We start from the raw sequence: 13,122 nt of genomic DNA on the forward strand, positions 1-13,122 counted from the left end.
GGTATTGTAAAGCAAATGCTATGAGATGCGCACTTAAGAACGTAATAAAGAGTTTTGGAATATGTATTGTTGAAATGAAGGGTAAAAAAAAAAAAAAAAAAAAATTGATAAGTATAATTAAAAGAATTATTCCCTTTACATTTTATAATAACTCAGTTACAAGTTTTAAATAATACTTAAAAAAAAAAAAAAAAAAAAAAAAACTTATTTTATTCCCTTTCAGAAATGTTCAGAGAAAGTCAAATACTATTTAATTATTAGGAATTAGCGAAATACTTATTTTAAGTATTTCGCTAATTCCTAATAATTCTCTAATTTAAAATGAACCGAATAGAGCATTAATTATAAATTGACTTACATTTTTTGATTTAAAAGAAGCCAAAAAATCATGTCATATTTAAGAAAGTATTTTAGGAAGAAGCTCTATAAATAGAAAAGAAATAATGCATAATTAAAATATTAATAATACAATAAACTTTGATCTTAATTTTTGTACCTTAACCGAATAAAATCGAATTACCTTAATTTTTTTTTCTAATGTAATTAACGAAAACTTATGAAAATATTTCATTCAAATTAAAGTGACAGTGATGAGGGAGAAAACTTTTTAAACCAAATGGTGACAGGTGATGAAACTTGGGTGTGTCATTTCACACCAGAATCGAAACAGCAATCGATTGAGTGTAGACACACTCATTCTCCGAAAAAACAAAAGTTCAAAGTGACAATGTCATCACAAAAAATCATGTGCACTGTCTTCTGGGATAGGAAAGCCGTTTTGCTTACTGAATTTCTTCCCAGAGGTGATATTGTGAGACTTTAAAAAAACTAAGGCGTGCCATTCAAAACAAACGAAGAGGAATGCTCAGTAAAGGAATTGTGTTGCTCCATGACAATGCTCGGCCCCATCCTGCTAGTGTCACTCAATCGTTAATTCGACAGTTTCATTGGGACCCCCATCAACATTGCACGAATCCAACACGTGACTTAAACCGTCAATTTTGTCACTTGTACAGTAATATACTATTGCAGTTTTAGGTCATTAATTTCTAATTTTAAGACATAGAACGATGTGAAAATTTTAAATAAATAGAAGAAGAAATGACAACGTCAAGTGGAAAGCAAGTAAAATGAACATTTATATTATGAAAAGAATGCGTCAAAACAGTTTCGTTTTTTTCCTTTGTCTATATTGTCTTACTTAACTATTTTCAGATACCCCGTGTAAAAATAATTGGTAATTGTGAAATTATTATTATGAGTTAAAGAAAGATTAAAACCTGCCAAAATTTTTGGCGACCCCCTGCTGCTGGTCGCGACCCACAGTTTAAGAAACTCTGGCATAGATAAACAGTTAAAAATTGTAAAAAATAAACTGATTTGCCGATATAGCCCTCTTTGGCGAACTTCAAAATGCAGGTTTCGAAAACTTGGAAAGTCGCCAAATTGACATATTCATGCAACGGAAATGTAAAAATAATGAAAGAAGAGCTAACAAACAAAAGTAAACATATTTTGGCTGTCAATGGACACAAATTTAAAATAGAAGGTTTTAACAGAACTGCTGGAAATTTAATCTTTGAAAAATGAGGTCAGGATACAAGAAATTCTATAAATCATTTTACTGTGGACCAGGGCTTAATTTCTAAGATTAGAAGTGCCGGAACCCTATGGAAGACCGTCAGCAGAGAGGAACAAGAGTAAATAAATAAATAAAATGACTATTAAAACTCTCTAATAATTTTAAAATTAAATAGTTAATTATTATCAAATTAATTAATAGCTATTTAATTAATGTTTATAAATTGTTATTTAATGAATAATTATTATATATAATTTAATTGATAATTATTAAATAATTAATTATTATTTATTGAAATAATTAAAGATTGAAGTAATTAACTAATTAAAATTAAATAAAATGTAAAGAGATAAATTGAAATTTAATACGCGATTTAATATAATTTTATTGTTAAAATAAAATTTTTGAGATAGAATTTCTACTGAAATTGTTATTCAACTACATAAAAGAAGTGCCGCAGTCTTTTTATTCAGGGCTCCGGTGCGTTACGACTAGAATTATGATTTATTACAAAAACTAAGAAGCACCGGAGCCGAGATACGGTGGTTTCCGGCCCAATTTAAGTTCTGATCGTAGGGGGAGGGGGAGTTCTTTTATCATCACAAAAATTAAACATAGTTAAAGTATAGCTGATGAAAATTCCAAGGCGAAACAGAATGAGGGTATGAGTTGGTGGAAACAAAAAATGAGGGGAATCTTGGTGAGAGAGAAAATTCTCTTTGACCGCGGCTCTCTGGTATAATTATATCCATCAAGCAGATGGTTTTCAGGGGTAAATGAGTCCTGAATGCGACTCCTAAATGTAAAGTTGCTGGTTACGCCCACCCATCCCATTCGTGGATACTGTGGGAAAGACGCTGTATAGGACGTGCTTGAGCAGTTTATCTCAGTATTTCACTCTTTTTGTACTCGTGTCATTTAACACACATTTAAAAACACGAATTCTCCTTCCTGTGAGGATAACTAACTGTAAGCATGGATAATACACTAGATACAGTGGCGTAAATATGGGTATGCAAGGAATGCCATAGCATAAGGGCCCGAAGGCTTAGGGGGCCCTGGGATACCCTGCTGAATTTCATTTATATATGTTGGAATTTAAAAGAAGACTGATTTCTTTCAGGTTTTTAAGGGCCTGAATACAAAGCACTGAAGCTGTATGCTTTTGTTTTGATTCTCCTATAGAGGAGAGCTTTTAAAGTCATTGTCTATAACCGGGCCACACTCTTGTTGGGGTTTATTTTCAGAATAAGTTCTGAATTTCTTAAGGCGAACACTTGACAAAGGAGGCAAAAATGAAGACACAATAAGTCAGGCCACAGGAAGTTCATTGTAATTTTAGAATTCCAAGAAATTCTTGTTTTAGGAAACGATTTTTTATTGCAACCGTATGTCAAACTTTCTCGTAGGCAAAAAGAGTGAGTTGGCTGAGGCAAAAATTTCTACTTCATTTGGGCATTGTAGACTTCACACCAGTTCATGTTTTAAAACTTGGTTATACAATTAAGTTATTTACATCTGTATCTCACGATAATGGTTTATTTCCGATGAAAATTAAAAAAGAATTAAAATCTCTTTTCTTTCTTTCTATTTATTCTTCCTACTCTTATAGTTTTTACATTTTTGTTTTCAACAATCAGAATTAAACAGTTTATAACTCTTCAGAAGCTCATTAATTTCAATATTGGTTTTTGTGTATATAATTGTGGGAAAAAATATTTAAGCCCTTTTGCTTAATTACGAGTGTTTTTTAATCTCATAAAACAATCTTATTCGATATGACTTGTAAGCTACTGGTATTTGAAATTTTTGCATTGCAGAGAAGAAAAGATGCGCTATAACGAATTACAATTATTTGCGAAATTTGACCTAAAATACACTCTGATCAATTGTAGGCCTTTCCATACTTGTCATTGTAATAGACCGGCCGTTATAACAAGCGTCGATTGTGTTAACATTTCTAGCATGTTTTCTTAGACTCTAATTATTTAGATATTCACTTTCAAATCAAAGAAAATATATAACAATCAGCTATTTGACACAAACAGTGAAGTTTTTATTGAAAAATGAAGAGACACAATAGAAACTTTTAATAATGATACAGGCCAAATAAGAATGTTACTTCAAATGAGTTATTCTAAAAGTTTCTCATAAAGTTTTTCTCTGAAATTTTCCTTAAATGTTTTGTCTGAAGACCTTTTTGTACGTATTTTTATTAGTTATGTTTTATGCATTAAGTACATCTAATTCGAAACGAGCCGAGGTTTAGCCAAGTACTGAAGCTTAAAAAGTTTGCACGTAAATATATGGAAAATTTCATTTAAATAATTAAAATGATTTATTAATAAGAAATTTGCTCCCATAAAATCCATATAAAAATTTATTAGCGTATTTATTAGTTTTTCGCAGGGAAGGTGGTGAGGGATGTGTAAATAATTTACACAAACCTCCTCTATGTGGAAGCCGTTTTAATAATATGTAATTGATTTTATTGGCTATATATGCCCAGAATCAATATGTAGTAAAATAAGCTTATAGAGACCTTTTCGAACATTCTTTGTTACAGTAAACGAATTAAAACATCTCGTCTTTCCAAATTTTGTCAAAAAGCTCGACAGTGAATTCGAAATAGATATTCAGTCTGCTTTCAGTACTGATAATTTTGACAAGAGGAATTTAAACAATTGGTTTTACTTCGGTTTCCTACCATAAAAATAAATATTCATTCGAGAATCAAACTCAGGATGTAACTACGAATTTTCAGCAAGTTTACTTTCTCAGCAGTTAGCTTCTAGGGGTACATAAAGTGTTTTCTAGTGGTAAATAAAGTGTTTGAGCTAGAAAATGCATAAAACATTTAATTTTAATTTGTAATAATAAGTTTTTAATGCACATGAAATGATTCATAAATCTCTGTTACTTTAATAAAATAAACCCACAACTACAAGAAATTGACATCATTAATGGTAGATTTTTATAAAAAAAATCATATTAGTGATTTTGCTTCGCTAAAAGGAAGATTAATCAAGCTATAGTTACACGACAATTAAATTACAATTACAAGAATTTAATAACAGGACGCCTGAAAAAAGGTATAATATTTTTTTTTTAGTATACGTGTGTTATTTTAATTTTATGTAACTATTTTATATATTATTTTGTTTCTGTATATTTTGTTATTATGATCGAATAGTAAATAGACGTAGTTTTTAAGTATAATTCATATAAGTAACTTCACACGATTCTGGTATTTACTTTGAAACGAACTTTGCAAATAAAAAGAGAAGTCGTAATATGTTGTTTGCAGTTCTCTGTTTTCAAAACATATCATTTTCAGCGTTTAATTTGTTCATATACTTAAATCTGTTCATCTTCTGCATTGCCGTTAAACCAAATCCAAAAATCATTCCTAATATTAAACTGAAAATTAAATTTATCAACATGATTGATTCTTACAGTTTAATATAATGCGTATTGCAATGAATCACTATAAACGGTGTATCCTTTTCAAATTGTTGTCACCAAATATTATCACCCTGTAGTATTTTTAAAAGAATTAAAGAATAAAGATTTCACATGCATGAATGTGCGTTTCTGGCATTTTGAAAAAAAAAAAAAAAAAAAAAAAAAAAAAAAAAAACGGCGGTACCTAATTAAATTAAGGCATTAAATTTTGAATAACTTAGTCCTTCACCCGAATATGTGTACCTAGAAGCCCGAATTTTGAATTTCCAATTTGCCTTAGTATTTATTTCATATTTTAAAAATTTTAATGAATTTTTGATTAGCAAATTTAACGCTATGAAAGCAAGCACTGGTAATACTGTTCGAAATAACATTTTTATCTCAGCTCATGAGACTGTGACAATTTTAATTAACAAACTCGACCCTATGAAAGCAATGTGTTGCCGCCAACGACTGACTGGCGGCAACACTCGTTGGTTACCGCAGCTGGAAGTAATTTTTTTTATCTTCCACTTACCAGCGCGTTGGTCTTCATTAAAGCCTAAAACACTTTCATATTTAATTTGGAAGGTTACTGAATAATTAGCTAATTGATTTAAAGTCAATAAGCGCAGTTCTTGAGAATATTTTTTTCTTACTTTTTAATGTGATTAATTTAAATAAACATGTTTGAAAATCATAACATGTTTAATTAGAACTATTCAGTGTTTTTTTAAATTACATTAGCTGGACTCATTAAATTCGTTATATACTTTTTCTTTTTTAAGATAACTATTAGGCGGTTGGCCGCATGAGAGGCTAGTTTTTAAAGAAATGATATAGCGAATATAAAAAAGAGTATGTATGGCAAACTCAAACACTCTATCTGGAGTTCTAAAGATATGCTGCTTTTTAAATATATTGTATTATGATTTTGCTGTTGAATTGAATTTTATGTAAGCGAGATGAACGTGATACATAATTAATAAATTTAACACATAAAAAGTTAATAATAATGAAACGACTCATACAAAAAAAAATGCCATCTTATTGAGAAAACTGAATATTGATGTAATTAAATGGGAAAACTGAAATGAATATAAAAATTTACGCCAACACTTAACGCTGCGTCTGGAGTTCTAAACATTTTCTCTTATTCAGCTTTTAAAAATTGTGTGATTTTGGTGTTGAACCATATGTGGCGTAAATGCGAAGAAAACGATGCTTAATAATAAAGCTAAAAAAGACCAAAAAAAAAAAAAAAAAAAAAAAAAAGAAAGAAAAAGAAAAAGTCCAGTTAGCAAGAGTGGGACAACAGACTGGACAACGTGCTCACCGAGAGCATAAGAAATCTTAACAAAACCTTCTGGGCGGCCGTTAAAATCCTTTATTTATTTTTTTTTTGGGGGGGAGCTTAAAAAACTTTTTGGCATAGGGTCCCAAGAGTTCTAGTTACGCCACTGACTAGATACGATGGCATGGCGAGAAATTTAGACGTTCCTAAACAACTCCCCCAAATTTATTGCTTTGCGGAAAGGTTTCCGCATGTCAGTGAGGGACTTTATTTGAACTTCTCATAAGTTTATTTTTCTAGGGAAATAAGAATATTGCATAGTCTGCTTATTGTTAAACTAAAACGTTAAGAATTCTAAATTTTGTTCCCTTTAAATGTTGGTTCAGTTTTATAAAAAGAAGTACCGGAGCTCATCTTATTTAGGGCTGCAGTGCGCTCCAGTTTAAGTTGTAATTTATCTTAAAATTTTAGAAGCACTGCTGTGGGCAGATGCGTCATATATTTGTCATTATAGTGCAATACATATACTACTGCTTTACGTAATAATAAGTATGTAGTGGATTACGTACTGAAGTTATAAAGCGAACAAAATGCAATAAAAATGTAAACAAATAATTATCCGATTAACGCAATTATAGTCAGCGAATGGAATCGAATTCCAAAAGTTAAAAAATTTCTAGGTCATCAGTGGTCCAGTGCTTTTCCTCATCACTAAGGCAAATGCAAGACATTTCCATTAAAAACCCTCTCTTTCTTTTAAAATAAAAATGCTATACATTTTTCAGTGTTTCATTTTATTTTGAAATAAGTGAACTATCGTATTGCAAGCTGCAAGCTAAATTCGATTTTTTTAAGAATCGCCAGAATTTTATCGCGTTTTCCCCTAACAGAGATATGATAAATTTTAGGGATAAAATACGATAAAATTTTCCCTTCGAATTTGAAGGGACTACTTCACATTTAAATCTGCCACCTGATTCCTTTTTAGAGCCTATCTCATCAGCTGATGAGACGAGAATTTCTTCTATTACTTCCTCAACCGTAATCTCCACTGAACTTTGATATTCTTTCGAAATCTCAGATCAGATTTTTTTCAGTTTAATATCCTCCGCGCTAAAAGCTGTTAATTTCAAATGTCTAATGTATAATCTTGAAACAATATCCAGATCACACTCTACCCCACCAGGAGCCGAGCGGTAAAGTCGCTGAACACTGGAAGTTCGGTCCGAGGTTCGAATCCTGCAAACGAGCTCGCTGCATGGGCGTTTTCGTGGTTTTTCCTATCTGAAATGTGTATTCGAGCCAGTTTCCCTTAGAAAGTCCTCCACGAAGGCTTCCCTGGACGAGGCATTCATGGATGAGTTTTAGTGCAGAGAAGGAAAAAAACCTCTGTTTTCTGGGATCGAATCAGAGCCGTTCTCCCTATGAAATGAATCAGCTCTTTTTTATGTCTCATCTTTCACGAGTAATAAGATTGATGAAAAAGATCGAGAACAAGGAGTGAATCTGGAGCAGTTAAACGAGTATGGATCCAAGGGCGGAAAGGATGGAATGAGCGGATCGGGACCAATTAACGAAGCTGGAGCGAAAAGAATCGTATGGGTCGTGGGATCTGAAAAATTGACTCATCAAATGCTAACTCTCTAAACTGATTTCTTTCATCTGTAGTTTTGAAGATTGCCTTTCTACACAGAACTAACAATAAAATGCTAGAATGAAAAATTTTCGAAACGTCGGGGATGATAATTATTCTTTTCTACCCTAATATGAGAACCGAGGTTTTCTGGCATGTTTCCAATAAGATCTCCGCTCTTTTTTTCTCGAGTCCGATTGCAAACTATATATTCCTAACACTATTCCAAATAGAGCTCTACGTTAACGGTAAAAGAGTTACATTTTCTAGAATCGGAATTAAATTCACAAAGTAAAGTAAATTGGTCCTTTGAATCCATTCCGGAGCGGATCAATCAATCCTAGCCTCGAACCTCAATTTTTCATCGAATCACTTTCGATGTCCGTATTACTTTTCAAATAAAAAGATGTTACAGTCAAAAGTCGTTAATTCGGACACCCATAATCCGGAATGATCTATAATCCGGACCTCAAAGCTAAAAACGTTCTGCGCATGCGCCGCGTTGGCACATGCGCACAGGCGTTTTACGCGTGCGCGTAAGACCTTGACTACTGCGCATATGCGTGTGCGCAAGTGCAGAATACGTTTTCGCCTGCGCGTTTAATCGTTTAATGTATAACGGACGGTGTAAGCTAAAATTATCTAATTCTCTATTTCAATTAATGATTGCGTTGTTCCTTAATCTTCGAACTGGATCCCGCTTATTATTTTTTGCAGACTGTAAGAACAATTTTATAAAAGTAAACTTGAACTTTCGATTATGTCAAATAGAATTTCCGATGCTGGAACTTCCAAAGGATCTACAAAACGAAAGTATGTTTCGATGTCTAACAAACAAAAAGTGGAATTGCTGCAAAAAATGGATAAAGACATTAAGAATGTGACAGAGAGGTTAGTGAAAACGAAAAAATTTCGATTGACAAGTTAGTCGGTATTCTCGGCTCAGCAATTAACGGGAGTTGAACGGCGGAACTTTGTAACTGAACAAGAAATTATGTCTGTTTATAGAATTAAAGAGAAAGTATTATCACATAAAACGAAGCAACTTAAACAACTTACATTGAAAGAAATGTTTAATAAAGTAAACAAATAAATATAAAGCTTTTTTTTTTTTTTTTTTGTAAATTTTGATACCCTTTGTTCTTTATTTCATAAATTACGGTTTCATATTTTTAATTTTAGAACTTCTGCATGCCATCTTACGAGATTTAAACTGATGATCTATAATCCGGAATCGCCGAAGTCCCGACGAGTCCGGATTAACGACTTTTGACTGTACAACATCGGTTAACCAAAAGGGAAAAAGCTTTTATCACATGAAAAGCGATTGAAAAAGTTATGTGTAAGAACAAATAAAATTGAAACAACAAAGCATATTGAATTGTTTATTTTATACGACGTTTGGTCTAGAAACCAAACGTCGTATAAAATAAACAATTCAAGCGTCAGAATTAGAGGAGCTGACATCGCGGAAAAAACGATTTCTTTTGAGCAACGTTAAAGTCTGAACCATTCCAATTTTTTTTTTAATCCCAAAGGGCTATTAATTTCGTTTTGTGATTTTGTGTCGAAAACTTTAAATGTCCGTTTCACTTTTCAAATTGTTGCCACCAAATAGTATCACCCTGTGTTACATTTAAAGAAATAAATAATGAAGAATCTGCATCAATGTATGTATGTTTCTCTCATTGTGATAAAACAGCGGTAACTACAGCCATCCAGTTTTGAATAATGTAATCCTCCACCAAATATGGGCATCTGGAAACCCTAATTTGGAATTTGTTTTATTACCGATTTCATATTTTTTAAAACGTTAACGAATTTTTTATAAACGATCTCAACAATTTCAAAGCAAGCAATGGCAACGCTGTATGAAAAAAAAAATTACATCCAGCCTGCGAGACTGTGTATCAGAAATTCTAAAAATATGCTCATTTTAAAAATTATTTTGCAATATTGTTGTTGAACTGTATTTTATGGTGATATTTAATGAATAAAGGTACAGCAGTTTTTAACTCCTGATTGGTTCTGGGTGAGCATTGGTGTATTGCAATAACCCTCCCCAAGAGCATCCCAAGGATGTTCAGGAGGATTAAAGTCAGGATATTTGGCTGGCCAATCCATTCGGTGTATATCCTCGCTTTCCAGATAGTCATCAACTGGGTGGCCCTATGTGGTAGTGCGTTGTCATCTATAAAAATGAACTCAAGGCCAACAGCTCCCCTGAAAAGTCACACATAGTGCTCTAGGATCTCCTGTGTGTAACTCTGGGCGTTCATGGACCCAGTGTGAAACAAATGGAGCGGCTTGCGGGTATCTTGAATGATCTCTACTCAGATCATCACTTCTCCACCACCACATTGCTCTTTTTCCATTATGTTGCTGGAGTGGCATCGGATCCCAGGTTCCCTCCATATCAATAATCTCTGAGAATTGGGTTGTAGGCTGAATCTGGACTCATCCATGAAGAAAACATTAGCCTACTGAAACTGTGCCCAGTGTTGGTGTTGTATGCACCATTGCAGGGGCGTAGCTAGAGGGGGGCAAGGGGGGCATCTATCCCCGGGCGCAGAATCCAAGGGGCGCCAAACTGATGTTAGACATTTTAGAATTAAATGTTTTCCATCCTTGGCAAGCAGTAGAGGGCGTGAAATCTTCAGTTGTCCCTAGGCGCTGAAAACCCTAGCTATGACTCTGCACCATTGTAAATGCTTTCTTTTGTGAGAGTGGAATGCAAATAGCAAACTTTCTAGCATATCGTCCTGTCTCATGGAGCCTTCTGTTCTCTTGAAACTGATGTACCTGTGGCAGTAGTGAGGTCACAAGACAGGTTGTATGGCTGTAGACGTTCTCTGGCGCTTGGTTGAAGTACCAAATGCTGGTCATCATTGGTCTTTCTGGCACTCGGGCAACCATGTCCTAGTCTTCTGGACACTGTTTTTAAACTGTCCTCAAACTAGAGATGAAATTTGATGTTACATCCAGTTCTCTTGCAACCTGAAGTTGGGACTGCCCTGCCTCAAGCATACCCACAATTCTCATCTCATACCATCATCCAAACAATGATGTATACTCATAAAAAAACAGCGAAAAACAATAAGATTATTTAAGAAAGACAATAAAAATCGTTACTGTGTTGCAAAGCGGAAAGAGTTGAGCAGCTGGACGTAGACTTTTATATCTGCTGCTGATTTAGCGACATGCACAGCAATACATAAACTCATCTCCCAGCCCCACAGTGGCATTATATGGCAATAAACTGTCCAGGTTTTGTGTGGTATTTTAGGAGAAATGAGGGAAAATGTTTTCCATCTCTTAATTTTGTACACCAGTGTATTTACGAGTACTAGCTGAATTCGATGTGTTTTATTGTATGGATTTTTTTTTTATTGTTGCTTTCACCAACAGTCTGTTGTAATGCAAATTCAATTTATTGAATTTTGAAGTAACTTTGCTGTATGATAAGGTCTTGACAAAACCATGGCATCAATTGGTAGCTGAGAAAATACTGAAATACGATTGTAAATTTTAAAATTTAAATTTTTAAAAATAATTTCATAGCACAAACATAGTGCTGCTGTTTAGATATGTTCTGTCTTTACATTACTTTGTTTTTATTCCCACGTTCTTCTTTTAACACTATTCCTAAGCACTCCTAAACACTGCCCGCTGTAGACACTGATTCTAAAAAGGGTTCCGTGAGCCAAAGCATTTGAGTACCGCTGCTATAGAGGAGTTAGCACGACATCAACACCCTTCCAGGGATCTCTAGACTAGTGGTTCTTATCCTGTTTTGTCCCATGCACATCTTTCACCATTGTTAGAAGATCATCTCCCCTTCTTTCCAGAACATGAAAAATAACATATTTTTTTAGGAATTAAACAGATAAAAGTATAGAAAATGTTGATAACAAAACTTAAAAGTAGTTTTTTATGTTTATAATGTAAAATTAAATATTTAATAGCCAAATAAAAGTCTAACCACATCCCCTTGGTTGAGAACTCCTGCCTTAAACATTAAAATCCTTACCTGTAGAAGAATGGGATTTGTTGCGACAAGTTTTTTTATGGTTAACAACCTCATTTAAAGGGTGAAGATCCATTGTGAGGCGTGTAAAGATACATCATATGGTCAAACTCTTTATCAGCCCTATCATTCTGAAAATAAAAGGTGTCATGTTTTGGTTTTCATTTACGTATTGCAAAACTTTTACCTCAAATATTTTTATATGTTATTGCACTGGAGCCTCTCTTAATTTTAGGGATAAAACATAAGTTTAGCAAGGGCATACAGGAACCCTAAATAAGACAGCTCTGACACTTCTTTTATATAACTGAACAACAAATTCAGCAGAAATTTGATCTTGAAAATTTTATTTTTAATAAAAAAATTATATTAAAAATCGATTCTAACTTCTGAACATGCCTTTCTTTCCTTGAGAAACAGTTAGTCTTTACAGTTTCGTAATGCTTTTGTATCCTATGTAATTAACAAGAATTGAGAAAATTGCAAACAGAAACTGAGATGTTTAGAATTGTATCCTAAATATGCTTCATATTTTAAGAACTTCTGTGACATCTCATCATGCAGCATTTTCCAATAAAACTACTTTTAACAAATATTCATTTAATGTTGTTATGGCAAACTGAGAACTTAAGAGTTTTTGCAATATTAGCAACTTCTTTTTCAGGAGTTTCACAATAGGAATATGAATATTAATACGAGTTGCGTAGCAAAAATTACTACAAATATATGGTGACATGTAAAGTATAAATCATGCAAGTCTTTAAGTAAGTACTTTTGTATGTCTAAAAAACCTCAAATGTATAAATCATTTATCTTGACAAATTCCTTGAAGCAACTTATTGTGTAAATGTACATAGATTTGAAATGTAAAAATTTGTGTATACTTATATTATGAAAATATTTATTTGTTGAATCACGATTCAATTACAATTATTACAACTAAGTGTTTAATAGCAAATATTTATAGATGTATTTATTTTTTATGAAAATCAATAAAACTATGATTTTATAATTTTCTTTTCTGAAATACTTTATAACATTGTTTTTTACTTGCTCATTTTTCTTGTTTGATTATATAACTTAAAAATCTATTAAGTGCAAGGTTTCAGATCAGTGTCATAATTTAAGCAAGTACTTTTATT

This window comes from Stegodyphus dumicola, chromosome 11 (assembly GCF_044657685.1).
Source record: "Stegodyphus dumicola isolate Sdum_Otavi_A_Nest chromosome 11, ASM4465768v1".
NCBI classification, from domain to species: domain Eukaryota; kingdom Metazoa; phylum Arthropoda; class Arachnida; order Araneae; family Eresidae; genus Stegodyphus; species Stegodyphus dumicola.